Genomic DNA, 26863 nt, shown 5'->3' with positions numbered 1-26863 from the left:
CTGATCTGTATGCCGAGGACCAAATGCCACTATGGCTTATCTCCCCAAAAGTTCTTTTGTAGTGAAGAACTGGGGAGCTAACTGGAGAATATAAGCTAAGCCCGATAAAACAATAGTTCTGGCTCTGCCTCTATTCATACACACTAATATGTGGTGGGAGGGTCCGGCGCTATTATCAGAATTGTTTCTCCTAACCACACTAGCTCATGGCATTATAATTCCTGGAAAATGGGTTTGCCTTTTATTAATACAATGCAAGGAATTGTATGTGACTCTAAAGGTGTTCAAGGATGTTTTTATCAAATTGACCCTCCAGAACAGAATTGGGTCACAGTTTGTATTCACCCCTACTTGTTTTTAGCAACTTCAGGGACAGCTGAGGTCTTTTATAATGAATCTGCAAAAGTTTATTCTCTGCCTGTCCCTGCAGGTTCCATATATGCCAGCTGCCTTACCCATCTCGATGTTACTCAGTTAAACCTCACTAAGGCTTACATATTTAGAAGACAAACTCACATATGGGTGCCAGTTAATGTAACCAGAGAATGGGAGGACCCTAATAACATAATACTGCTTAACAATGCACTGTCCTCCTTACGAGTCCAACAGTTCATCAGCACCCTAATTGCATTCATTGTCTCTGCTATAGTTGTCATATCTATTGCCGCATGGCAATTGCTGCCTTCGTTGACTCAGTTAAAACTTCTCATACTGCTGATGTTCTCTTAACCAATACTACTGTAGAAATGCTTCAACAGGCTCAGATTGATCAAGAGATCCTGACTCGCCTCTCTACGATTGAATCAGCACTTGACTAGATTGGCGAGCACCAGGGTGAACTACTGACTGCCAGCAGCTGACCTGTGATTCTCCAAGCTGAAGTAGAATTCCAGCCAGTACTCCTGGAGTGATATTGAACATCACCTAAAGGAGGCTTCTTCTACCAATTTAAAAGGACAAATTGATAAATTGCAGCTAAAATTGCATTAGCAGTCACAGGACATTCAATGCTTGATCAAGCAAGAGGTTTTTCAAACCCTCTGTGATAATCTCAATGATTAAACCCCCAAAATTGGTTCGATGGACTTAACCTAAGAGTGTGGGCCCTTGGAGCTGCCGATTGCTTATTGATTCTAATAATGCTCTGTATAATCACCGCATTTACAAATTATTTTCCCAGGGTCATATGAGAAACCAGCAAGTAGCAAGCTTTCTAGGCCTCGCTTCTGTAGCAGCCCTAACTAAAAACAAGGGGGGGGGGGGCGTGGATTATAAGGGACCAACCTGGACAAATGTAGCCCAGTATTGATCTGGAAAACCGATCAAGGCAAGGCAGCACACAGGAGCCAGGTGTGCAGATCGGCTTTCCCATGGGGAATCAGGCTTGCATTGTACCTACACTGCTATGAGACTTGCTTTTGCTAAAACTCCCTCACCCTGAGTTAAGACTGCAGATGTTTAATGTATATCTCTGAAGCAACTCTCTAAAGTCTGTGCTAAGATGCCCAAGGATGAAATGTAACCGAATCAATAATTTTTATCACTCCCTTGCTTTTGCAACTTTTTTCTTTTTTTTGTTATTTGTAAGAAATGATCACTTAACTAAATCTAGAAATAATGAGCACCTTCTTTGATGTAACATGACTGGAAAGCAATAAAAGCCTGTCTAGGCAAGGATCAGGGTGCTCTCCTCTTGAGAGTGACGTGCCATCCCTTTTTCTCCACAGGACTGGGTAGTCCATGTGAATTTGTGTACCACATCCACAACACACAGACTCCAGAGAGCCGGAGTCTGCATCACCATCCCCCCAAAAAATCATCTTTGCTAATGAAATACCTGCCCAACTGTGTATATGGTTGACAGTAGGTATGTTTCCAGAACAGCTATGGTTTAACCTAAGGAAGGAATAGGGTCTGTTCTGGCAGCAGCAGATCTTGGAATACCTTGGGCCTTTTGCTGACCTGCTCCAGATTCAGTACTGGTGGCAGCTGGCCACAATTCAGAGCTTGGCCTCTCTCACATGAACTGATATCCAGCAAAATCAGCTACCAATGATGGATCGATTTGCAATTTCTAACAGGCAGCCCAAGGCCAGTCACAGGCAGTGTCTGACATTTACATGCACCAGATTCCCTCCCAAAAGCACAGAACTAACAAATTCAATGGCTGTCTTCAGACTACCAAGCACCAGCCAATTAGCTCTACAAGCTATGCAACCCAAAAGGAGATATCAACAGGTACCTGTGCTGAGGTCAGTGTCCCCTCACCACAGCAGCTCTCATACTATGGTTGAGGGTGATCCTCAGAGTCAGCCAACCTGAGGGTCAACACCCATTAATGTGCCAACAGAAATTAAGGCTCAACTACAACAGGAGGGCACACATAATCCACACAAAGGAATTTGCTAGAGCATCTGACTTGGGTAATCAAAGAAACTACACTACTGAGCCCCTCAAAAACACCATTCTATCAAGACTGGAAAATGTAGCAAATATACAGAACCAAATACAGAGAGGCAGCCAAAGTGGGGAGAAGAAGAAACACATCCCAAACAAGAGAACTCCTCAGAAAAAGACCCAAATGAAATGGAGAAAAACAATCTACTAGATACAGAATTCAAATCAATGATTATAAGGATGCACAAGAAATGTAATTCAGAACTTCAACAGCATGAAAAGGGACATAGAAACCATTAAAGAGATACAGTCAGAAATGAAGACTATAATAACTAAAAGAATACACAAGAGGCAGGGAACTTCTGGTCAAGACGGTGACATAGGACCTGGCTGGCGTAGCTCAGTGGATTGAATGTGGGCCTGCGAACCAAAGGATCGCGGTTCAATTCCCAGTCAGGGTACATGACTGGGTTGCAGGCCAGTTCCCAGCAGGGGACGCGTGAGAGGCAACCATACATTGACATTTCTCTCCCTCTCTCCTTCCCTTCCCATCAATAAAATCTTAAAAATAAATAAATAAAAGATGGTGACATAGGTAAAGATGGCTCACTTCCTCACACAACCACATCAAACTTACAACTAAAATATAGAACCGCCATGACTCAGAACTATTAAATCAATTTGAATGGAAGTCTGACAACTACGGAATTAAAGAAACCACACCCATCTAGACTGGTAAAAGAGGCAGATATGTAGAATGGGTGGGTCCCACATTCAAGTGTGGTGAATAAAAATTTGGGAGGGATATCTTGGGAGCAAGGGGTCACAGCCCTATACCACAGGCCCCCCCCAGCCCAGGGTTCCAGTGTCAGGAAGATAAGTCCCCATAACTTTTGGCTGCAAAAACCAGTGGGGACTCAGTCAGTGGAAAAAGCTTCTGTAGTCCCAAACAGTTCCTCTTAAAGAACCCAGACACAGATTTACTCAGACTCATTCTCTCTGAGCTCCAGCACCACCATAGCAGCTTGAAAGGCACCAGTGGCAAACAGGGAGAAACTGAAGTGTCTCGCACCAAGGCAAGAGCTGTAGAACACCTTTCATCCAGACAGAGGCCTTGTCCCTTTTCTGTACCCTTTCCCCACACAGCCACAGAGTCAGGAGGCAGTTGCCATATCTGAGACTACCATCAACCTGGCTAACACTGTTTGTCCTGCCCTGCAAGTCCCCTGAGACTCTGTTCTACCTAGCTTACTGGCCTTCCCAAACTGTTAACAGTGACTTTTCCATATGAATGGCTGGTGTTGGCTCCTTCATCACAACTTCCTAAATCCTATCAAACGAGCAACAGCTAGCCTCAGTAAGCCCTCAGCCCTCATACTTCTTGCTAAGTAGCACCAGGCCCAGCACTAGCAGCAGCCAGCCTAGGTTCACAGCTTGGCTTCTCCTGGGAATCTCTAAGTCCAGCACAAGTAGCAGCCATCCCAGATTGCTTTATAGTGTTGTAGACGATCGGCGGGTAAATATACACTCTCGGAGTCCGGAACCGAATTGATAAAAATTTTAATGGCCAAAGATTTTCCTGCGCAGGGGCGAACTTCCCCAACTGTGACCGGAGTCACGTAGCTACTCAGAGCTACAAAATGGAAGTCGCGCCTGGCTTACAGACTACTGGGTATTTATATTTTCTAGCAAGCAAGCAAAGGCATACAGAAGCAGAGGTGGCAGTTAGCTATTGGCTTATTTAAAAACAGCGAGGGTCCCTGATTGGTGGGTGCTGCTGCTGCTGGCGGGCACTTTCTGGCGGGCTGGGTTAGTTACCTTATTTGGCTAGAATTTTAAACCCAATTGTTCCCGGATGTTTGTTCATTACCCTGTTCCAGGAACTGCAGATTTAGGGTTGGGTAATGCTCTAGCTGTAATTTTCCTAGCTGGGTATAACAATAGCTCATGCAGGGAGGCCTGAGGCAGAACACGGACTGGGGCTGACCTTAGCTTATACCACCCAGGAAACCCCAGAGCCTACACACCCAGTGGACAGCTACAGGCCACGCTGGAGCACCAAAACCTGACCCCTGTACAGCTTAGATACTCCATGGAGGTTGGTGGTCAGTGGTCACAGCCAGTCCTTGCAGCTGACTGGCCAGGGTAAATTCCTCCCACTGATCTGCCAAGAGCAATCAAGGCTCAACTGCAAGAGGAGGGTGTACTCAGCCCACCTGAAGGTGCACCTCAAGTACCCAGCTTGGGTGATAGGGAAGGAATTATTTGGAACATAAAGAAATGAAAAACAACCAATCGGAACAAGAATTTAAAAAAATGAGGATAGTGTAAGCAGCCTCTGGAACAACCTCAAATGTTCCAACATTAACATCATAGGGCTGACAGAAGCTGAAGAGAAAAAGCAAGAAATGAGAAATTTATTTGAAAAATAATGAAAGAAAACTTTCCTAACTTGGTGAAATAAATAGACATGCAAGTCCAGGAAGGACAGAGTCCCAAACAAGATAGATGCAAACAGGGCCACTCCAGGGCACATCATAATTAAAATGCCAAAGATTAAATATAAAAAGAGACTCTTAAAAGCATCAAGAGAAAAGCAGTTAGTTACCTTCAGGTTTTCCATAAGACTGTCAGCTGATTCTTCAAAAGAAACTTTGCAGGCTAGAAAGGATTGGCAAGAAATACTCAAAGTCATGAAAAGCAGGAACCTACAGCCAAAGCTGTGCTCTGGCCCGCGGAGCAATCAACTGGAGCTCGACCACCTACCTAGAACAAATGGGTTGGGGGGACAAGAGCGCGAAGAATGGCAGCAAGACAAAAAATTCTGATCAAGCTGCAAACTTTATTTTTCCGAACTGGGTATATATATATAGGGGAGGAGGGAGAGATTAGGTTGCTTGCTATTGGCTAGCCTGAGACAAAGAAGGGCCCGCTTATTGGTTACTTGGGTGCAACTGGTACTCGTGGACACCTCATGTGCCTGTAGCCGATTGGCTTGTGGAGCGCACAGGTTCCTGTAATCAACGCAATGTTTTTAGCTAGAAGCCAGGTGTAAGGTTCCCAACATCTCCTCCCCTTTTTATTACTTTGAGGGTGAGGAGAATGTAAGTAGGGTAGACTTTAACCGGCTGGGGGAGGCAGAGGCCTGACTCCTCCTGGGCTCATTCTGAGCTTTAGGGTACCTTTTGGGAGGAGAGGAGTTGGGTACCAACCTCTTTGCAAGTCAGCTTACCTCTCAGGAGACTCGAAGTGGCCGTATGTGCAGTCCTCTCCTTGCAGTGCTTTGCCTTGCACCCAGCGGTGTCTATCACAGCTACTTGGCTGTGAAGCATATCTTCGAGGGTTATGCTGCTCCTGCAGGAGGGGAACCTGGCAGGAATCGTGGGCTAGCATCCCAGTGGCTGTACGGCTCAGAGTCCGCTCCATGTGGCTCAGAGTCTGCTCCATGTTCTAGCATTTCTAATTGTTGATAGTGCACCTGAATAGGTCTTCCTAGTACACTGTTAAGTTGGTCTTTGACTAAGTTGGTTACACGTCTAAGAATCCAGGGGGCAAAGGAGAGGATGAGGGTGATAAAAACTAAAGGTCCTAAGATGGGAAGGAGATAGGGGAGAATTCCGTTGAGTCCACCCCAAAGGGGGTGTTCGGAAAGTTCTTTTCTTCTTTTTTCTAAGTCTTCTTGTAACTGTTTTATCTTGTCTCGGACGATGCCTGATTTATTGGCATAGAAGCAGCAGTGTTCCTGTAAAGCCAAACAGATACCTCCCTGTTCTGCAGTAAATAAATCTAGACCTCGTCTGTTTTGAAGGACAACTTCTGCTAGGGAGTCTACTTGGTCTTGGATGTCACTAATGGTACTGGACAGAGCCTGGACATCATCAATTAGTTGTTTAGAGAGCTTTGTGTATGAATGGACTGCGACTCCCAATCCTGCAGTCCCTGTGGCAACTGCTCCAGAGACGCCTAATCCAACTAATAAGGGTACGAATGTTAATGCTCTTTTTTGTTGCCCCGCAATATGGTCTAAGCTGGGAATGGGGACAGGCTCGTCTCCGGGGAGAACATCTATATCTGGTAGTAAGGTAGCCAAGACACATAGCCCGGTCCAGTTAGCGGGCAAGGCTGAAAAAGCCAGGTTGTTTCCACAAACGAATATTTGTCCATGACCTGGGCAAAGGGGGTTACTATAATTGGTTATGCTTCTACAACTAGTAAATTCTATAAAGCCGACAGGAATGTCGAAGTTATTATTTTGAGCTATGCCTTGTAAGCACGGGGAGGGTGGGAATATTGTAGGCTGGACTCTAAAAGGTAAACTAGGGTTACATTGTAGCTGTGATTTATTAAGGGTGGATATATTGACAGGAATAGCTAAAGGCATGGGGGTGCCTAGGCTCATACATAACCAGCAATCCTCGGCTAGGTGAGGGTTAGATATGTTAAGAGCTTGATGTGTGGCTATTAAAATGTCAGTAGTCTGGTATCTAGGTCTACTCCCCGCAGTTTGGGGAGAGCTAGTGGGTGGTAGGCAAGTTTTGGATATTGGCTGTCTATGAGATGTTCTATTTTGGAGCGGCATTCAGAGGCCCAGTGAAAGCCTTTTTTACATCGAGGGCACTTTGAGGGTGGAAGGCTTGGGGTAGGAGCGGTGGGGGCGGCAGTGGTTTGAGGGGTATTAGGAGTAGATGGAGCTTGAGTACGTAAGGGACAGGTTTTGGAAAAATGTCCAGGTTGCTTGCATGTATAGCAGAGTGGGCTGCGGGGTGTCTGGGGAGTATAATTTTGAAGGGCAGCCCCAATGGCAAGCCCGAGGGCATGAGCAGAGCCGATGCCTGAGCAAAGGCGAACATAATCGCAGAGCTCCCCCTGGTGATAAGGCCGGATGGCATCTTGGCAAGCAGGGTTGGCATTTTCAAAGGCGAGATGTTTTACAAAAGCACTTTCACTTTCTCCTGTGCCGAATAGGCGCTCTGCTAGCTCTTGTAGGCGGCTAATAAAGTCACTGTAGGGTTCATCAGGACCTTGTCTAATTTTTGCTAGGGAAGTGGTAGCGGCCCCTTTTTGGGGGAGGCGCTTCCAGGCTTTCAACCCGGCGGACTGGATTTGTGTTAAAAGTCCGGGGGGATATTGAGCCTGTTTTTCATTGTGTTGATATGGGCTAGTGCCTAGGAATTTCTTTAATGTCCACCTTTTGGAAGAGGTTTTACGGGCGTTACGTTCAGCGAATTGTTTGGAGGTCTCTTCGTAATCGCTTTTCCAAAGTATGAAATCGCCTCCGCTTAGGGCAGCTCTGGCTACAAAAAACCAGTCATTGGGTGTAAGCCACCGTTCACTAAGGTTTTCAATTAAGGCCATTGTGAAGGGGGCAGTGGGACCATAGTTGGCTACGGCCGTTTTGATTTTTTCTAAGGTTTTTAAACTGAGCCGCTTATAGGAGTGGGAGTATGAGGGATCGGAGGCAGAAGCCTCTTCCTCATCAGAGCTAGAGCCATTAGAATCTCGTTCATCCTCACTACTTGGGAGAGGGTGTTGGGAGCCATCGGTCTCACGGGCTCGGCTACTTGAGGGCACATCGGCTTGGCTGTTTGAGGGGCCATTGGCCTGACTTTGACTTCTGGTGATGGGGAAAGCGAGTAATTCAGTGGGGGTGGATACGGTCAAATCAGTGAATTCTTTAGCCACGGCCTTGTTTTCTCGAATGAGAATTAAGGCTTCTTGAATGGAGGTTTTTTGGAGAAGGGGTTTTTGGTGGGTTGTTGGTGGCTCGGGGTTGTTTAGAATGGGGGCCAGAATATGGGTGGCCGCGGGCAATAGGTTTGAGGGTGCATAGGGGGGCGGCCGAAAAGCTGGGAGATCTTTAAGTAAGGGGCAGAAGAGAGAGGAGGCCAGTCAAGGTTATTGTAAGAAGCTGCCTCTTTTTCGAGTTCGGCCTCTTCTGCTGGGTTTAATTGGTCGACATGGTTATTTGAGGAATTACGGGAAGGGTTAAGGGGTTTTTTAATCTCTTCCTCTATGTTAATAGAAATTGAGGGGGCCCTCGAAGGGGGCCGAGATTGATTTTTTGAAATTTCTTGTCCCTCTTTACAGAGATTTTGGGCTGAAGGGGGCCCTCGAGGGGGACCGGATTGATTTTTTAGAACTTCTTGTCCCTCTTTACAGAGGCTCTGGACATCTGGAGAATGCCCATGAGTGACTAAGATTTCTTTAATAAGATTAAAAAAACTGAAGGCGGTGATAGGGACGGTCTTGGGGCCAGAGACTCGATAATAGTCATTAAGGCAATCTCCCACCCGGTTCCAACACTGCGGGTCAATCGTCCCCTCTTGGGGACCAGGGGCATATTTTGAATATAAAGTCAAAAAATAAAACTAAATCCTTTTTCTTAACTCGAGTTCCTCGCACCTTGAGAGTTTGCTTTAATTGACTTATAAAAATATTTTGTGAATATGCTTGTCCCATGATTGGGCCTTACCTGGCCCAGTTCGCCGCCAAGGGGAGGGGCTCCTGGATCTGTCTCGCGGTCGAGTAGTCGCGGCGATCCGCGCGGGGAAGTCACTGGCGGGGACAGCGCTTTGTTCTGGCGGCTATCGGGCCCCCATATTGGGCACCACTTGCTCCAGCCCGCGGAGCAATCAACTGGAGCTCGACCACCTACCTAGAACAAATGGGTTGGGGGGACAAGAGGCGCGAAGAATGGCAGCAAGACAAAAGATTCTGATCAAGCTGCAAACTTTATTTTTCTGAACTGGGTATATATATATATATATATAGGGGAGGAGGGAGAGATTAGGTTGCTTGCTATTGGCTGGCTTGAGACAAAGAAGGGCCCGCTTATTGGTTACTTGGGTGCAACTGGTACTCGTGGACACCTCATGTGCCTGTAGCCGATTGGCTTGTGGAGCGCACAGGTTCCTGTAATCAACGCAATGATTTTAGCTAGAAGCCAGGTGTAAGGTTCCCAACAAAGCTGTACCTACCTACCAAAGCTATCATTTATAATCAAAAAGCAGATAAAAAGCTTGCCAGATAAGATAATACTACAGGAGTTCATCACCAAACCATTATTATATGATATTATAAAGGGACTTATTCAAGAAAAGATCAATACTATGACCAATAAAGTGGTAACAAATACATATCAACAATTCAATCTAAAAAACAAACTAAGCAAATTAAAAGAACAGAGAATCATGGTCATGGAGAGTGTTTTGAAGGTTGCCAGATAGAGGGGAAGTATGAGGAAATGGATGAAGAGGTATGGGGATTAAGAAGTACAAACTGGTAGTTACAGAATAGCCATGGAGATATAAAGCACAGTACAGAAAATAGAGTAACCAAAGAACCTATAGGGATGACCCATGGACATGAACAATAAATAGTGTCAGGACTGCCTGACATAGTTGGGTGAGCTAAGAGGAGGAGGGAAAGGGAGAAAAAATGGGGCAACTCTGATAGTATAATCAATAAAATATAATTTAAAAATAGAAGATGATGGCAAGGTAGGTGGGAGCAGAGCCCACTTCCCCCTGAGCACAGGTGGAACACCTAGCCAAACTTCCGAGGAACAGAGGGAACAGCCAATGCAATCCCAGCATATATGAAGGTTAGAGGTCAAAATTATAGAGGATGTTGAAAACAGATGATAAGGAGATTACTTTGGGACAGTAAGATCCTTGGGACCAGGACCAAATCAACAGCTCCCTCCCCTGCCTAACAGGGAGGACAGAGAGGCACCAGGATGGACCTGGATGCTTGAAGTGGCTGGGGAGAACAAAGATGAAGTGGGAGATGCACAGGGGCAGTGTTCACCCTCTGAGACCGTGGACGCCAGCTGAGTCATCACCAGCTGGGTGACACCTGGAGAAGGGAGAAGAGTTGGGCCCTGATGGACCCTGACCCAAAAAGTCTCTAGTCTGGCTGGAAAGTTGGGCTGTGGGAGAAGCCAGGAACTTGTTAGGACCAGCAGGCTTGAACAGGAGGATTTTATTGAAGAAAAGGCTCTCCGTCGCACTTTAGGGAACTCTCCCACAGCCGCCCCCCCCGTCACCCCAGCCTCACTCTGCCACCACAGCCGCAACCTCAGCTGCAGCTCCACCCCGAGTCCACTGGCAGTCCGGCCATGAACCCACCCCTGACACAGCCCTGGCAGCACAGCGCCACCTGCTCCTGTGAGGGTAGGCTCGCTTGTTAAGAGGAAGGAGGAGATGCCCCCCTCAGAAGAGAGCAGCAGGACTCAGGGAGTTAGCAGTGCACAGAAAGACTAACTCAGTGGGGTAGCTGAACTACCCTGAAGAGACTTCGAGAGTGCCTAGCATTTAGGAAAGTGGGGAGACGCTGGTATGTGAGTTGCCCCTAATTAGTGCACCTCAAAAATGGCACAACTGGTGGACTGAAGGCACCAGCCTGGTACAAGCAGTAGGGGCCCAGCAGGAGGAACTGGGCTGGAGGATGGGCAACTGTGAAGAGCACATCCCAGATCTGGCCTTTAATCTCCCAAAACCATAGGAAGGGAGAAAATCAAAGCCCAAGCCCCCTGGGCCTGCAGTATACAGGAAGACTAGCAGAACTCACTTGGCCAGTTTAAAGTCACCAGGAGACTTTTTTTTTTATTCTTTATTTTTCTTTTTTCTCCCCAAGTGAGAGAGAGAATAAGACCTGGAGCTGAGAAAGGTCCAGAGAAAGACCCAAAGAGGGATCACAAGCCTAATTTCAACAACTGAAAAGCTGAGAAAATTATCACTTTGCTATTCCAGAGAATTTGTATGTTATTGTCTATTTGTATTAATATTATTATTATTCCATAATTTTTACTTCTTTTATTTTATTAGTATTTTTAATTTCTCTTCTGTTTTGTTTTCTTTGGGTTGTTTGTTTACTTGCATTATTTGAATGGTTTTCCTTGTTCTCTCTTTCATATTATAATTTAATTTTCCTTCTTTCACTTCGTGTTCCAATGGCACACTACTCTAGGTCGTGTACTTCCTATTCTTGTTTACATCATAGTTTCTGTCGTAAGATTGTTGTTCCAGTACTACTGCAAATAATTGCTATTCCTTACAATTGTAAATACTACACAGCACCCCTCCCAGATCCTAGCCCATTTCACTGTCTTCCAGAAGTTTGTTACTGTTGTGGTTAACTCTATTCTCTCATACACTACGTCTATTTTCTATCCTTCACTCTCACTATATCTCATAATCTGACCTCCCACAAGCTCTCTGTTTTCTGGATTCAACTCACCGTCTTTCTCCCTTCTAACAAGAGTCTTATCTCTTTTAAACCCTTTCTTAAAAGTGGCTAGTTGGGTGAAATATAACACTTAACACTATACTTATCTAAAGAATCTCCTATCTCTTCTGTATGAGTTGGTACTTTAAATCCCATAGGATACACACCCACTGTTTTAATCCATTTTGCTTTCCCCCTCCAACTGATCACATAAAAGAGTAGATGGGAACTGTGAACACCAATATACCTGCTGGAAGAGAGAACCCACCGACAAAGGAACCACAACAGATAATAAAAGAAGATGGCAGAGGAGTGAATGAAAGCCACACTAGCCTTCACACAGGACCAATCTAGAATTACAACTAAATGGTGGAGAAATTATCTAGAACAAACAACTGAATAGCAAGACAGAAGTCTCATAACATCAGACAGAGAAAAGAACCAGCTTCAACACAAACTGTCCACATCTGTACAACAGCATACAAGACGCTGTGGGCAGAGTGAACCTCAGTCAACCAGCAGCAGGGAAGGACCCACCAAAGAAAGAGCCAACAACAAAGACTCAAACCAAAAGACATACAGAGAGCCAACATAAACAAAATGCCAAGAGCAGAAAGTTCAGGAGATCAAGGGGACCACATCACTGAATCTTACAGGTCTTCTACCATTAAAGTTCAGACCATAAATCCAGGGAACCAGAACAGAAAATTTGAAATGCAAAGGTTAACCAGAAGAGTCTCACAAATCCTGGGAAGACAAAGAACCAAACCCCAAACAAAAGGACAAAAGACTCAGAAAGAATGCAAAGTGAAATAGAGGCAAGTCAACTATCAGATATTGAGTTCAAAGCAAAGGTTATAAGGAAGCTCAATGAACTCACAGAGAATTACCAAAAACTACAGGGAAACTACAATGAACTCATTGCAAACTACATCAACATGAGAAAGGAAATAGAAACTATCAACAAGGGCCAAGAAGAAATGAAGAATACAATTTCTAAACTGAAGAACACAGTTGAAGAAATCAAAAGGAGGCTAGATACAGCAGAGGATCCAATAAGCAAGCTGTAGGACAAAGTAGAAAAAACTCCCAAAAAGAGCAAGAAAAGGAAAAGGGACTCACAAAGAACAAACAGATGTTAAAGGAACTGCAGAACAACATGAAACATAATATCCATATAATAGGGATACCAGGAAAAGAAAAAGAGCAAGGGATAGAAACCCTGTTTGAAAAAGGAATGATGGAAAACTTCCCTAATTTGATGACAGAAAAAATCACACAAATCCAGGAAACACAGAGAGTCCCAGTGAAGAGAAGCCCAAAGAGGCCCACTTCAAGACACATCATCATTAAAATGGCAAAACTCCAAGGCTGAAAGAATACACCTCCTCCAAACCAGCTCTACAAGAGATGCTAAAGGGACTGCCGTAAGAAAAGAAAAGAGTGAAAGACAGAAGAACACAAGTATGAAGGAAGTAAAATGACAATGAATAAGTACCCATCAATAATAACCTTAAACATAAATGCATTAACTGCTCCAATCCAAAGACATAGAGTAGCTGAATGGATAAGAAATCATGACCCACACATATGCAGCCCAAAAGAGACCACCTCAGACGAAAATACCTCCACAGACTGAAAATGAAAAGTGGGGAAAAATACTTTAAGCAAATGGACAGGAAAAAAAAGCCAGGACAGGATTTTTGGCCAAGATGGAGGCGTAGGTAGACACACTGTGCCTCCTCACACAACCAAAATAAGGACAATTTAAAAAACAAAAACAACCAGAAGTGACAGAAAATTGAACTGTATAGAAGTCTGACAACCAAGGAGTTAAAGACGACACACTCATCCAGACTGGTAGGAGGGGTAGAAATGGGGGTGCTGAGAGGACTCACGGCAAGGTGGTGGCTGGAGGACAGGGGTGGACAAGGCATCAGCTGGCATACCCAGCACCAGATTGTGGAGTGGGGAACACAAAGCTGCAGCTGACTGGCAAGACTGCAGTGTTGATGGTGGAGAGGTCAGTCCCACATTCATGTGCAGATAAACTGGGAGGAATAATTGGGGAATAAACCTCAAACCACTGATTAAAAAACTTGTGGGGGTTCAGGTGGCAGCAGGAGAAATTCCAAGCCTCACAGGAGGGTTCGTTGGAGAGACCCATAGGGTCCTAGAACGTACACAAACCCACCTGGGGAATCAGCACCAGAAGAGCCCAATTTGTTCATAGGAAGTGGGGAAAGTGGCTGAACCCTGGCAGAGAGCACAGCAAGCACCACTGTTCCCTCTCAGACCCCTTCCCCACATACAGCATCACAACACAGCAACGTGGTTCCCCCACACAGGTGCATACCTAAGACTCTGCCCCTCACTACATAATAGGCACATCAAGACAAAAAAAAAAAAATGGCCCAAATGAAAGAACAGATCAAAGCTCCAGAAAAAAATACAACTAAGTGCCGAAGAGATAGCCAACCTATCAGATGCGCAGTTCCAAACACTGGTGATCAGCCCTGGCTAGTGTAGCTCAGTGGATTGAGCGTGGGCCAGAGGACCATGGTTCGATTCCCAGTCAGGGCACATGCCTGGGTTGCAGGCCAGTTCCCAGCAGAGGACACACAAGAGCCAACCATACATTGATATTTCTCTTCCTCTCTCCTTCCCCTCCCCTATAAAGATAAATAAATTTTAAAAAAATTTAAAATCCTGGTGATCAGGATGCTCACAGAATTGTTGAATTTGGTCACAAATTAGATGAAAAAATGAAGGCTATGCAAAGTGAAATGAAGGAAAATGTACAGGGAACCAATAGTGATGGGAAGGAAACTGGAACTCAAATCAATGGAGTGGACCAAAAGGAAGAAGGAAACATCCAAGCAGAACAGAATAAAGAAACAAGAATTCAAAAAAAAATTTAGCAAAGGCTTAGGAACCTCCAGGACATCTTTAATTGTTCCAACATCCCAAGTATAGGGGTATCAGAAGGAGAAGAGGAAGAGCAACAAGTAGAAAAGCTATATGAACAAATAATAAAGGAGAACTTCTCCCATATGGCAAAGGAAATAGACTTCCAGGAAGTCCAGGAAGCTTGGAGGGTCCCAAAGAAGTTGGATCCAAGGAGGAACACATCAAGGCACATCATAATTACATTAGCCAAGATTAAAATTAAGGAGCTAATCCTAGAAGCACCAAGAGAAAAGGAGACAGTTACATACAAAGGAGTTCCAATAAGACTCTCAGCTGACTTCTCAAAAGAGACCTTCCAGGCAAAAAGGGGCTGGAAGGAAGTATTCCAAGTCATGAAAGGCAAGGACCTACATCCAAAATTGCTCTATCTAGCAAAGCTTTCATTTAGAATGGAAAGGCAGATAAAGTGCTTCTCAGATAAGGTCAAGTTAAAGGAGTTCATCATCACCAAGCCCTTATTATATGAAATGTTAAAGGAATTTATCTAAGAAAAAGAAGATTAAAAAAAAAAAAGCCAGGGTAGCAATACTCATTCAGACAAAATTCAAAACAAGGGCAATAAAAAGATACCCAGAAGGTCACTTCATAATACTCAAGGGAAGAATCCATCAAGAAGACCTAAACATTATAAACATATATACAACCAACATAGGAGCACCAAAATATATAAGAAAAATTTTGGAGGAGTTCAAAAAAGATATAGACAGCAACAAACTTATACTAGGGTATCTTAATACCCCACAAATGGGGTATTAAGGGGGTCAAAAATGGATAGATCTGCCCAGGCTGGTGTGGCTCAGTGGACTGAGTACTGGCCTGCGAACCAGGGGGTCACTGGTTCAATTCCAGGTCAGGACACATGTCTGGGTTGCAGACCAGACCCCCTGTGGAGGGTCACATGAGAGGCAACCATGTGGTGATGTTTCTGTCCCTCTCTTTCTCTCTCCCTCCACTTCTCTGTAAAAAATAAGTAAATAAAATCTTTTTTAAAAAAGGGGGTAGATCTGCCAACCACAGTATCAACAAAGATATTGTGACAATGAACAATGCCCTAGAGCAAATGTACTTAACTGATATAAATAGAGCCTTTCATCCCAAAGTAGCAAAATGCGCATTCTTTTCAAATGCACATGGAACATGTGCAAAGATAGACCACATGATAGTACACAAAACAAGCTTCAAGAAATTCAAGAAAATTGAAATCATATCAAGCACTTTCTCCAACCACAAGAAACTGAAGCTAGAAACCAACTTCCAGGAAAAAAACTGTAAAAACACTCACAGTCATAGAGATTGAATAGCACACTATTAAACAATGAATGGGTTAAGAATGATATTAAGGAAGAAATCAAAATAAAGTACATGGGAATAAACCTAACCAAGGAGGTAAAAGACCTGTACTCAGAAAACTACACAGCACTGAAGAAAGAAATTAAAGAAGACACAAACAAATGGAAGCATGTACCATGCTCATAGATTGGAAGAACTAACATCATCAAAATGTCCATACTACCCAAAGCAACATACAGATTCAATGCAATCCCTATTAAAGTACCACTGACATATTTTACAGATATAGAACAAACATTTCATAAATTTATATGGAACTATAAACAACCCCAAATAGCTACAGCAATTTTGAGAAAGAAGAACAAAGTAGGAGGGATCACAATACCTGATATCAAACTGTATTACAAGGTCACTATACCATGACCTGCACTGGGAAGAGGTCCCTGGATGGGGGAGGAGTGAAAGGAGATTAAGAATACACAGACAGTTTAAGGAAAAGCAGGGACCAGGTGGGACATCATCCTCTGATAGAGAGACAATGACCCTGAACATGGTCTCCGTGTTTATTTTATACGAATTAGTTCAATAAAGCTCAAGGATGTTTCAAAGACTCAGGGAAAAACTGCAGGCATAATTACTCCATTTCCAGGCTATAGAAATGATAAATATTTCTTCTACGAAAGTTACAGTCACATTCAGCTGAAGCTTGTGGTTAACTAACTGTCTCCTTCTTAACCCCTCCAGGTTCTGGCTGTATGACACCAGCTTTCACTGTCCTCCACAAACTGTAATCAAAACAGCCTGGTACTGGCATAAGAACAGACACATAAACCAATGGAACAGAACAGAGAACCCAGAATAGACCCAAGTCTCTATGGTCAATTAATATTTGACATAGGGGTAAGAAGCATAAAATGGAGTAAAAACAGCCTCTTCAACAAATGGTGTTAGGAGATCTGGACAGCTACATGAGAAAAAATGAAGCTCAATCACCAACTTACACCTTACACAAAAATTCCAGGTGGATAAAAGACTTAAATATAAATTATGACACCATAAAAATCCTACAGGAAAACATCAGCAGGAAAATCTCAGATATTCCATGCAGCAATATCTTCACTGATATGTCCCCTAAGCAAGGGACATAAAGGAAAGAATAAACAAATGGGACCTCAGCAAATTAAAAAGCTTCTTAATGGCTAAAGAAAACAGCACTAAAATGATAAGAGAACCAACTACATGGGAAAACATATTTGCCAATGATGTGACATGTGATATAAAAATATGAACAGTGAAAGGACAGCAAACTCACAGTTATTAACAACCACACCTAAAACAAAAGCAAATTAAGCAGACAGCTTAATCAGGAGCAGAGCCACAGAAATGGAGATCACATGGAGGGTTAGCAACAGGGGAGTGGGAGGAGGAGAAGGCAGGAGAAGGACAGAGAATAAGTAGCATAGATGGTAGGTAAAAGACAGGAGGAGGGCAAGAATAGTAAGGGAAATGTAAAAGCTAAAGAACTTGTGACACATGGCTAGGAGAGGAGGTGTGCAGGGGAATGAAGGGGGAATGAGACAACTGTAATGGCATAATCAATAAAATATATTTTAAAAAACAAAATAAAATTGTTATTTCAATCCCCAACAAATAAACAAACAAACAAACAAACAAACAAATAAACCTAAGCATTCTGTTCTGACAAAAATGCCAATCCTTGAATTTGCAGACAAAACTCTAACAGACTTCTCTGACATTATCAGTACCTTCCATCCACAAGTACATGCAGCCAGAGACTGCAACAAATCATCCTCAGAAGGTGGAAGATCCAAGCTTGATGAAGTACATATTAGAATATCAACCCCAGAAAATTCCTCGGTTCTCAGGTGAGTAAATGTGTTACAGAAGTCAAAAGCAGGCAACAATATCCAAACGCCATGTGCACCATGCAGCTGACCTAACACAGTGATGCATTCTCAGCACAGCAACATAGAAAAACTTCAAAGGGAGGGGTGGCCTTCTAAAATCCACCAAATGTATCATCTTAGGCCTGAAACCATCTTGTTAACTACTTGTTGAGGCTCTTCATTCTAGATTTGTTTGTATTCAAGCCTTCTTTTCCAGAAGAAATGCAGACACAATTAAATGGTAATTTCATCATCAGGCATCCTGAATGCTGTAATTAGTCTAAATGAAATAAAATACACATAAACATATGAAGTAACAGATCTTAGAAAACAGCATGAAACTGTTTATAATTCAACTTTTTTTAAAAGAGTTTATTTATTTATCTTTAGAGGGGAAGGGAAGGAGACAGGGAGAGAAATATCAATGTATGGTTGCCTCTTGTGCGTCCCCTGCTGGGAACTGGCCTGCAACCCAGGCATGTGCCCTGGGAATTGAACCCTGGTTCACAGGCCCGCACTCAATCCACTGAGCTACGCCAGCCAGGGCTATAATTCAACTTTCACATTATAAATCAAGCATTAACTAAACTGTTCCTTTATAGAAAATCACCTTTATGATACTCTAGTATTACCTGTTCACAGATGAAAAATAATAAATACAGAATAATGAGGGTCACACTGTAGTGGTACAAGAAAACTGGTTCCCAGGACTTTGATGAACCATCAAATAGGCCCTGGAAGACCACCTCCAAACCTTTTTTACATAAAAAATAAATTTCTAATTTGTTTAAGCCACTCATCTTCCATCTATAACATATAGTCAACCTAAACTGAGAGCTTCCTCATTCAACCTATTTCTGCTTGTATACATTTTCTTCACAATGTATCCTACACATGAGCAGGCCCTCTCCCTCTTTGCGATAGTCCAGTAAAGTCTAATAATGCCTTTTCGTTACAAAGTTAACACCACTACATCTTCCTTATATGCACTGCTCCTTTGTAACATGTTCCAAGAGCAGAGTGTACTCACTGCAGAACAAGGAGGTGGAAAACCTTTTTCCTATTAGCTATCAAGACTTACAATAAAGTTACAGTAATTGAGGTAGTATTGTATTGGCACAAAAAGAGATGTGGGTAAATATGGATAAGTAATTATTGAAATTATGACACTGCAGAGTAGTTGTGAGAAAGAACATGTATTGATTTCAACCTGTAACACTATAGTAACCAAAACAGTGAGGTACTGGCATAAAAACAGACACACAGACCAATGGAACAGATTAGAAAACCCAGAAATAAACCCATACATCTACAGCCAACTAATATTTCACAAGGGAGCCAAGAATATTCAATGGAAAAAAAACAGTCTCTTCAAATAAATGATGCTGGGAAAATTAGATATTCACATGTAAAAGAATGAAACTAGAACCCTATCTTATACCATTAACATAAATTAACTTGGAATTGATCAAAGTTTTGAATGTAAAACTAGAATCTATAAAACTCCCCAAAGAGAGACTACCAACCAAGATGGAGACGTAGGTGGAAACACTGTGCCTCCTCGCAGAACCAAGTTTAAAGACAACAAAGTTTTAGTAACAAAAACGCAACCAAAACACAGAAAATTGAACTGTACAGAAGTCCAACAACAACAAACCATTCAGTTGGACTAGTAAGAGGGGCGGAGCCAGCAGGTGGTGGAGCCAGCAGGTGGCAGAGCGGGATCGCACAGGAAAAATCGGCTGGACCTACCCAGGCACTCAAGTGGTAGTTGGCAGATCCCAGGTGTGGGGTGGCAATGGGCAGACCCACTGAGGGCGCAAGACGGCTGGCTGACCGCGGTCACACATTTGCGCGCAGATAAACCAGGCAAAGGAGCGAGTAGTGAGGCAGACCACGCAGTCTAGGGCCCCAGGGATGGGAATTAAAGCCTAAAAGCACCAATTGGAAAAACTCTCAGGGTTGAGATGCTGTGAGAGGCTCCCAGGCTCACAAAGAATTTGTTGGAGAGACCCACAGGGTCCTGGAGGGTGCACAAGCCCACACACCAGAAGGGCCCAATTTGCTTGCGGGAAGAGCAGAGGGGACCAAAATCTGAGGGAGAGCAGAACGAATACCATTATACCCTCTCTGACCCTGCCCCCACATACAGCATCACAACCCAGTGACTGGGTCGCCCCACCCTGGTGAACACCTAAGGTTCTACCCCTCATATGTAACAGGTGCACACAGACCAAAACATTATGGCTCAAGCAGAAAAAGAGCTCAAAGCCCCAGAGCCAGTACTTCTAAATGACCAAGAGATAGCCAACCTATCAGATGCACAGTTCAAAGAGCTGGTGATCAGGATGCTCACAGAACTGGTTGATTTTAGTCACAAATTAGAGGAACACATGAAGGCTAAACTAATTGAAATGGAGGGAAATGCACAGGAAACCAACAGTGATGGGAAGGAAAATGGGTCTCAAATCAACGAAGTGGACCAGAAGGAAGAAAGAAACAACCAAACAGAAATGGAAGAAACAAGAATTCAAAAAAATGAGGAGAGGCTTAGGAACCTCCAGGACATCTTTAAACATTCCAACATCCGAATTATAGGGGAACCAGAAGGGCAAGAGGAAGAGTAACAAGTGGAAAAGTTATCTGAACAAATAGTAAAGGAGAACTTCTCCCATCTGGCAAAGGAAATAGACTTCCAAGAAATCCAGGAAGCTCAGAGAGTTCCAAACAATTTGGACCCAAAGAGGAATACACCAAGGCACATCATCATTACATTAGCCAATATAAAAAGGAAGGAAAGAATCCTACAAGCAGCAAGAGATAAGGAGACAGTCACCTACAAAGGAGTCCCCATCAGACTGTCAACGGATTTCTCAAAAGAGACCTTACAGGCAAGAAGGGGCTGGAAAGAAGTATTTCAAGTCATGAAATCCAAAGACCTACATCCAAGATTGCTCTATCCAGCAAAGCTTTCATTTAGAATGGAAGGACAGATAAAGTGCTTCTCAGATAAGGTCAAGTTGAAGAAGTTCATCATCACCAAGCCTTTATGTTATGAAATGTTAAAGGGACTTATCTAAGAAAAGGAAGATAAAAAACATGAATACTAAAATGACAGCAAACTCACAATTACTAACGACCACACCTAAAATAAAAACAAACTTAAGAAACAACCAGAACAGGAACAGAACCACAGAAATGGAGATCACATGCAGGGTTAGCAACAGGGGAGTGTGTGTGTGTGTGTGGGGGGGGAAGGTACAGAGAATAAGCAGCATGGATGGCAGGCAGAAAATAGACAAGGGAAGAACAAGAATAGTATGGGAAATGTAAAAGCTAAAGAACTTAAGACACATGAACATGAACTAAAGGGGGGAATATGGGTGAGAGAGGGTGTATAGGGTGGAGGGGAATGAAGGGGGGGAATGGGACAACTGTAATAACATAATCAATAAAATATATTTTAAAAACAATTATTTAAAATTAATTACATGTAAAAATAATATAATCATTAAGTTGGTAAAATTTAATTTCATGTTTCTTTTTAATTTTTTTATTTTATTGTGGTCCAAGTACAGTTGTCTGTCTTTTCCCTCTCCTGTCCCCAGCACCCCAGCCACACCCCCCTCCTTCCCCTGGATTCCACCCACCCTTGGTTTTATCCATGTGCCCTTTATAGTTGTTCTTGAAAACCCTTCACCCTTCCTCCCCCCATTATCCCCTCCCACCTCCCCTCTGGTTATTGTCAGTTTGTTCTTAATTTCAGTGTCTCTGGTTATATTTTGCTATTTTTAAGTATATTTTATTGACCATGCTATTACAGTTGCCCCATTTTTTTCTCCTTTATCCCCCTCCACCCTGTACTACTCCTCCCACCAGCATTCTCTCCACCCCTAGTTCATGTCCATGGGTCACACATAAAAGGTCTTTGGCTTCTCCATTTCCCATACTCTTCTTAATTCCCCCATCTATTTTGTACCCACCAATTATGCTTCTTATTCTCTGTACCTTTTCCCCCACCCTCCCTCCTTTCACTCCCCACTGATAACCCTCCATGTGATCTCCATTTCTAGTTGTTTGCTTAGTATATTTTCTGGTTTTGTTTTTTAGGTTCAGTTGTTGATAGTTGTAAGTTTGTTATCATATTACTGTTCATACTTTTGATCATCTTTTTCTTAGGTCAGTCCCTTCAGTACTTCATACAATAAGGGCTTAATGATGATGAACTCCTATAACTTGACCTTATCTGGGAAGCACTTAATCTGCCCTTCAATTCTGAATGATACCTTTGCTGGATAGAGTAATCTTGGGTGTAGGTCCTTGCCTCCCTTGACTCTAAACACTGCTTTCCAACCCCTTCTTGAGAAATCAGCTGACAGTCTTATGGGAACTCCTTTGCAGTTAACTCTCTCCTTTTCTCTTGCTGCTTTAAAGACTCTCCTTATCTTTGATCTTGGGAAACTTAATTGATGATGTGTCTTGGTGTATTTCTCTTTGGGCCCAATTTCTTTGGGACTCTCTAAGGAAGCCTATTTCCTTTACCAGATTAGGGAAGTTCTTCATTATTTATTCAAATGAATTTTTAAAAGGTATATATTTATTTCTAGACACAGGGGGTAAAGAGGGAGAGATGGAGTGAAACATCAATGTGTGGTTGCCTCTCATGCACCCCCTATTTCAGACCTGACCTGCAACCCAGGCATGTGTCCTGACTGACAACTGAACCAGAATCAAACCGGCCACTCTGTGGTTCTCAGGCCAGCACTCAATCCACTGAGCAACACCAGCCAGGGCTCAAATACATTTTTAATTTCTTGCTCTTCCTCTTCTTCTTCTGGCACCCCTATAATTCATGTGTCGGGATGTTTCAAGTTGTCTCATAAGTTCCTAAGCTTCTCCTCGTTTTTTTGAATTCTTATTTCTTCATTCCATTCCGACTGAATGTTTATTTCTTCCTTCTGCTCTAAATCTATGATTTGATTCCCAGTTTCCTTCCCTTTGCTCTTGGTTCCCTGTACATTTTCCTTTATTTCACATTGCATAACCTTCACTTTTTCCTCTATTTTGTATCCATACTCAAAACATTTTAGTGAGCATTCTGATTCCCAGTGTTTTGAACTCTGCATCTGATAGGTTGGCTATCTCCTCGTCACTTAGTTCTTTTTCTAGAATTTTGATCTGTTCTTTCATTTAGGCCATATTTCTTTGTCACCTTACATTTTAAGGTGTGGAGCCTCAAGTATCCGCCAGGGTGGGGCAAACCACTTGCTGAGTTGTGGCGCTGTATATGGAGAAGGGATCAGAGAGGTAACAATGCCAATTCCTCGGCTCTTGCCCTGCTTTCATGCACTTCCCTCCCATCCACAGGCAAACTGGCCCTTCTGATTTTCAGGTGGGTGGCCCTGTGTATGTTCTAGGACCCTGTGGGTCTCCCCAACGAACTCTCAGAGTTTCTCCCACCACTGCAACCCCCACAGATTTCTACAGTCAGAGGTTTTGAGGCTTTAGTTTCCCACGCTGGAACCCTGGGTTGTGTTGTGTATCTCGCTCCCCAGTTGTTCTTCTGGCTTATCCATACACGAATGTGGGACCACTTGGTCTGCCAGCTACCGCCTCACCCGACCAGGTCTCTCATGGTGCCGCATGTCCTCTCTGTTTCTTCTACTAGTTTGGATGAATGTTTCTCATTTAACTCCTTGGTTGTCAGACTTACAGTTTGATTTTCTGGCCATAGTGGTTGTTTTTTGTTTTTAAATTGGCTGTTGTCCTTTTTTTGGCTGTGCAAGGAAGCAAAGCACATCTGCCTACATGTTCCCTCTTTTTACTTTTTTTTTTTAATGCAGTCACAAATAGAGGACTTAACACAAGTGGTTTACATTTTATTTCTGATGGGCAGCACTGCTCTAGAGAAAAATAATGATCTCCCCTTTACAACATGTTTTTAAAAATAGAGATAACTTAAATTAAAAATACTATAAGAGAGCCCTGGCCAGTGTGGTTCAGTTAGTTGGAGTGTCATCCCACACACCAAAAGGCTGCAGTTTCAATTTCTGGTCAGGGCACACACCTAGGTTGCCCTGTCCAGGCAACCTAGTCCAGTCCAGGCATATATGATTGTATATGGGAGGCAACCAATCAAAGTTTCCCTCTCACATAAATGTTTTCCCTTCTCTCTCTCCATTCTCCCTCCCTAAAAAAAAAAAAAAGAAAAAGAAAAAGAAAAAGAAAAAATGTCCTCAGGTAAGGATTTTTTTAAAGTACTATAAGAGAACCTAGGAATATAAATTAGAATCTGAGGATCAGATGGATCTCTTAATGAAAAGAACATGTCACACATATATGAGTATGTAGAAATTGATAAGAAGACAAACAACCCAACAGAAGAAAGGGTCAAAGGGCAGGACTAGAAATGCACAGAAAGAGAAATAATAATAACAAAAAGGTACTCTAAATCAGGCATCCCCAAACCACAGTAATGGTCCATGGTCCACTAAGATCTAGGCTGCACAGCAGGTGTTGAATGGTGTGTGGGCAAGCGAAGCTTCATCTGTAGTTACAGCCACTCCCCAATACTTGCATTACTGCCTAAGCTCTGCTTCCTGTCCTACATTATGGTGAGTTATACAATTATTTCTCTATATGCTACAATGTAATAAAAAATAAAGAGCACAATAAATGTAATGCACTTGAATGATCCTGAAACAATCACCCCCATCCCAGTCTGTGGAAAAACTGTCTTTTACAAAATTGGTCCCTGGTGCCAAAAAGGTTGGAGACCACTGCTCTAAATGACTAAGGAAGAGAAAATCCAATTCAAGTAACTAAGACATCTCCACTGTGTAAAAAAATAAAAACATAGATAATACCTCTGCCAGGAATGTGGGAAAGGGACAAGCTCATGTATCGCTGCCAAGGTAAATGTAAAGAATAACAGACTTCTGAAAAACTAATATGGCAATAACCATTAAAATTAGAATTACATACTATCCTTCAACATGGGAACCTTTCTCACAGTAATGAATCTACTATACGTATTGGCATATGTTCAAAGAATCTGCATTGTAACACTGTTTATGGAGCAGCAAAAAAAGGAAACTAAGTAACATTCAATAGGAAACTTAGTATAAATGTCCCTCTGCTGACGGAAGGTTGAAAAAAGTGTGGTACCTACAGAACAAAACCAGTTATGCAATCATTAAAATTGTCAAATGAAAAATATCACCAAAATTATTTTATTTCATAATGTCAGTACTAGCTCCATGGCAGGGAAACAGATTACCTCATACTATGCTGGTATGGGCATAAACAGCCACAACCTTATAGAAAAGAAGCTAGAAGACTCTATTAAATATTTAAATTTCCATACCTTTTCACTCAGCAGTCCAACTTCCAGAAATCTGTCCTAATATATGGTATGAAAGTCTAAATATACATAGGCAAGTACACTAAATCATCATATAGCATACCTTAAACTAACACAATGTTGACTGTCTTTCTTTGATATTTCTCATAATTAAAAAATAAAATAAACGGGGTGGAGGGAATAGATGCCTTGTCTTTTTATGAATAAGAATCTCAGTAATCTGGACAGTTGAACCCTCTCCACCCCAATCCACCATACATGACCTCTATCAGTTTTCTACCTGTACTGCTAATATACCCATTTTCTCTATATGAGTCATTAATTATAAGGCATCTTCTATTCTCCTTTCCTGATATAAAAACAATATTAAAAATGTATGTTTATAGGACTTCAGGCCAAGATGGAGGCATAGGTAGATATGCTTTGCTTCCTCACACAACCAAAAGAAGGACAACAATCAATTAAAAAAAACAACCAGAATTGCCAGAAAATCAAACTGTATGGAACTCCAACCAAGGAGTTAAAGATGAAACATTCATCTAGACTGGTAGGAGGGGCAGAGACCAGCAGCCAGGGGAGAAAGGACCACAGCAAGGGGGCAGCTGGTGGACCAGGTGGTCCCATATTCGTTTGCAGATAAACCAGGAGGAACATCTAGGGAAAGAGACAGACTATACAACCCAGGGTTCCAGCACAGGGAAATAATGCCTCAAAACCTCTGGCTGTAAAAACGTGTGGGGGTTGTGGCAGCAGGAGAAACTCTCAGTCTCAAAGGAGAGTCAGTCAGAGGGACCTGCGCAGTCCTAGAACATATACAAACCTACCCACCCAGGAATCAGCACTAGAAGAGTCCAATTCACTTGTGGGTAGCATGGGAAGTAACTCAGAATCAAGCAAGCAGCACTGCTCCCTCTCTGACCCTGCCCCCACATACAGTGCCACAATGCAGGGAAGTATGTTGCCATGCCCTGGCAATACCCAAGGTTCCAACCCTTATAACAGGGGTGTCAAACTCATTTTCACTGGGGGCCACATCAGCCTCACAGTTGCTTTTAAAGGGCCAAATGTAAGTTCAACTACTTAACAGTTAAGGAGTAGTTACATTTATACAGTCCTAAAATTATTTCGGCCCTTCGAAGGCAACCACGAGGCTGATGTGGCCCCTGATGAAAATGACTTTGACACCCCTGCCTTACAACACAACAGGTACACTGAGAAAAAGAAAAATGGCTCAAATGAAATAACAGATCACCCTGGCTGCTATGGCTCAGTGGATTGAGTGTCAGTCTGCAAACCAAAAAGGGTTGCCAACCAGGGCACATGCCTAGGTGGTGGATCACCCAGTAGAGTACGCAAGAGGCAACTACACAATGTTTCTCTCCCTCTCTTTTCCCCTCCCTTCCCCTCCCTAAAAATAAATAAATAAAATCTTTAAGAAAAGGAAAAGCAATGTTTTTAAAAAAGAAAAAACAGATCCAAACTCCAGAAAAAGAATTAAGTGATGAGGAGATAAACAACCTATCAGATGCAGAGTTCAAAACACTGGGAATCAGGATGCTCAAAGAAATAATTGAATATGGCTGCAAAATAAAGGAATAAGTGAAGCCTATACAAAGTGAAATAAAGGAAAATGTACAGGGAACCAATATGAAAGGAAGGAAACTGGGATTCAAATCAAAGAGTTGGACCAGAAGGAAGAAATAAACAT

General features: G+C 42.8%; 1 protein-coding gene across 1 annotated transcript in view; it reads right to left on the bottom strand.

Annotated features, from left to right (window-relative positions):
- Window positions 1-26863, bottom strand: part of TRIM26 (tripartite motif containing 26) — a 71185-nt gene that overhangs the window by 41688 nt on the left and 2634 nt on the right. Inside the window, 1 exon segment of the mRNA XM_053667439.1 lies at window positions 5630-9052. The gene's annotated coding sequence lies outside the window, so the exon portion shown is untranslated.

This window comes from Artibeus jamaicensis, unplaced genomic scaffold (genome assembly GCF_021234435.1).
Source record: "Artibeus jamaicensis isolate MK-2021 breed Jamaican fruit bat unplaced genomic scaffold, CSHL_Jam_final contig_469, whole genome shotgun sequence".
NCBI lineage: Eukaryota > Metazoa > Chordata > Mammalia > Chiroptera > Phyllostomidae > Artibeus > Artibeus jamaicensis.
This window is presented reverse-complemented; position numbering and strand designations above follow the sequence as displayed.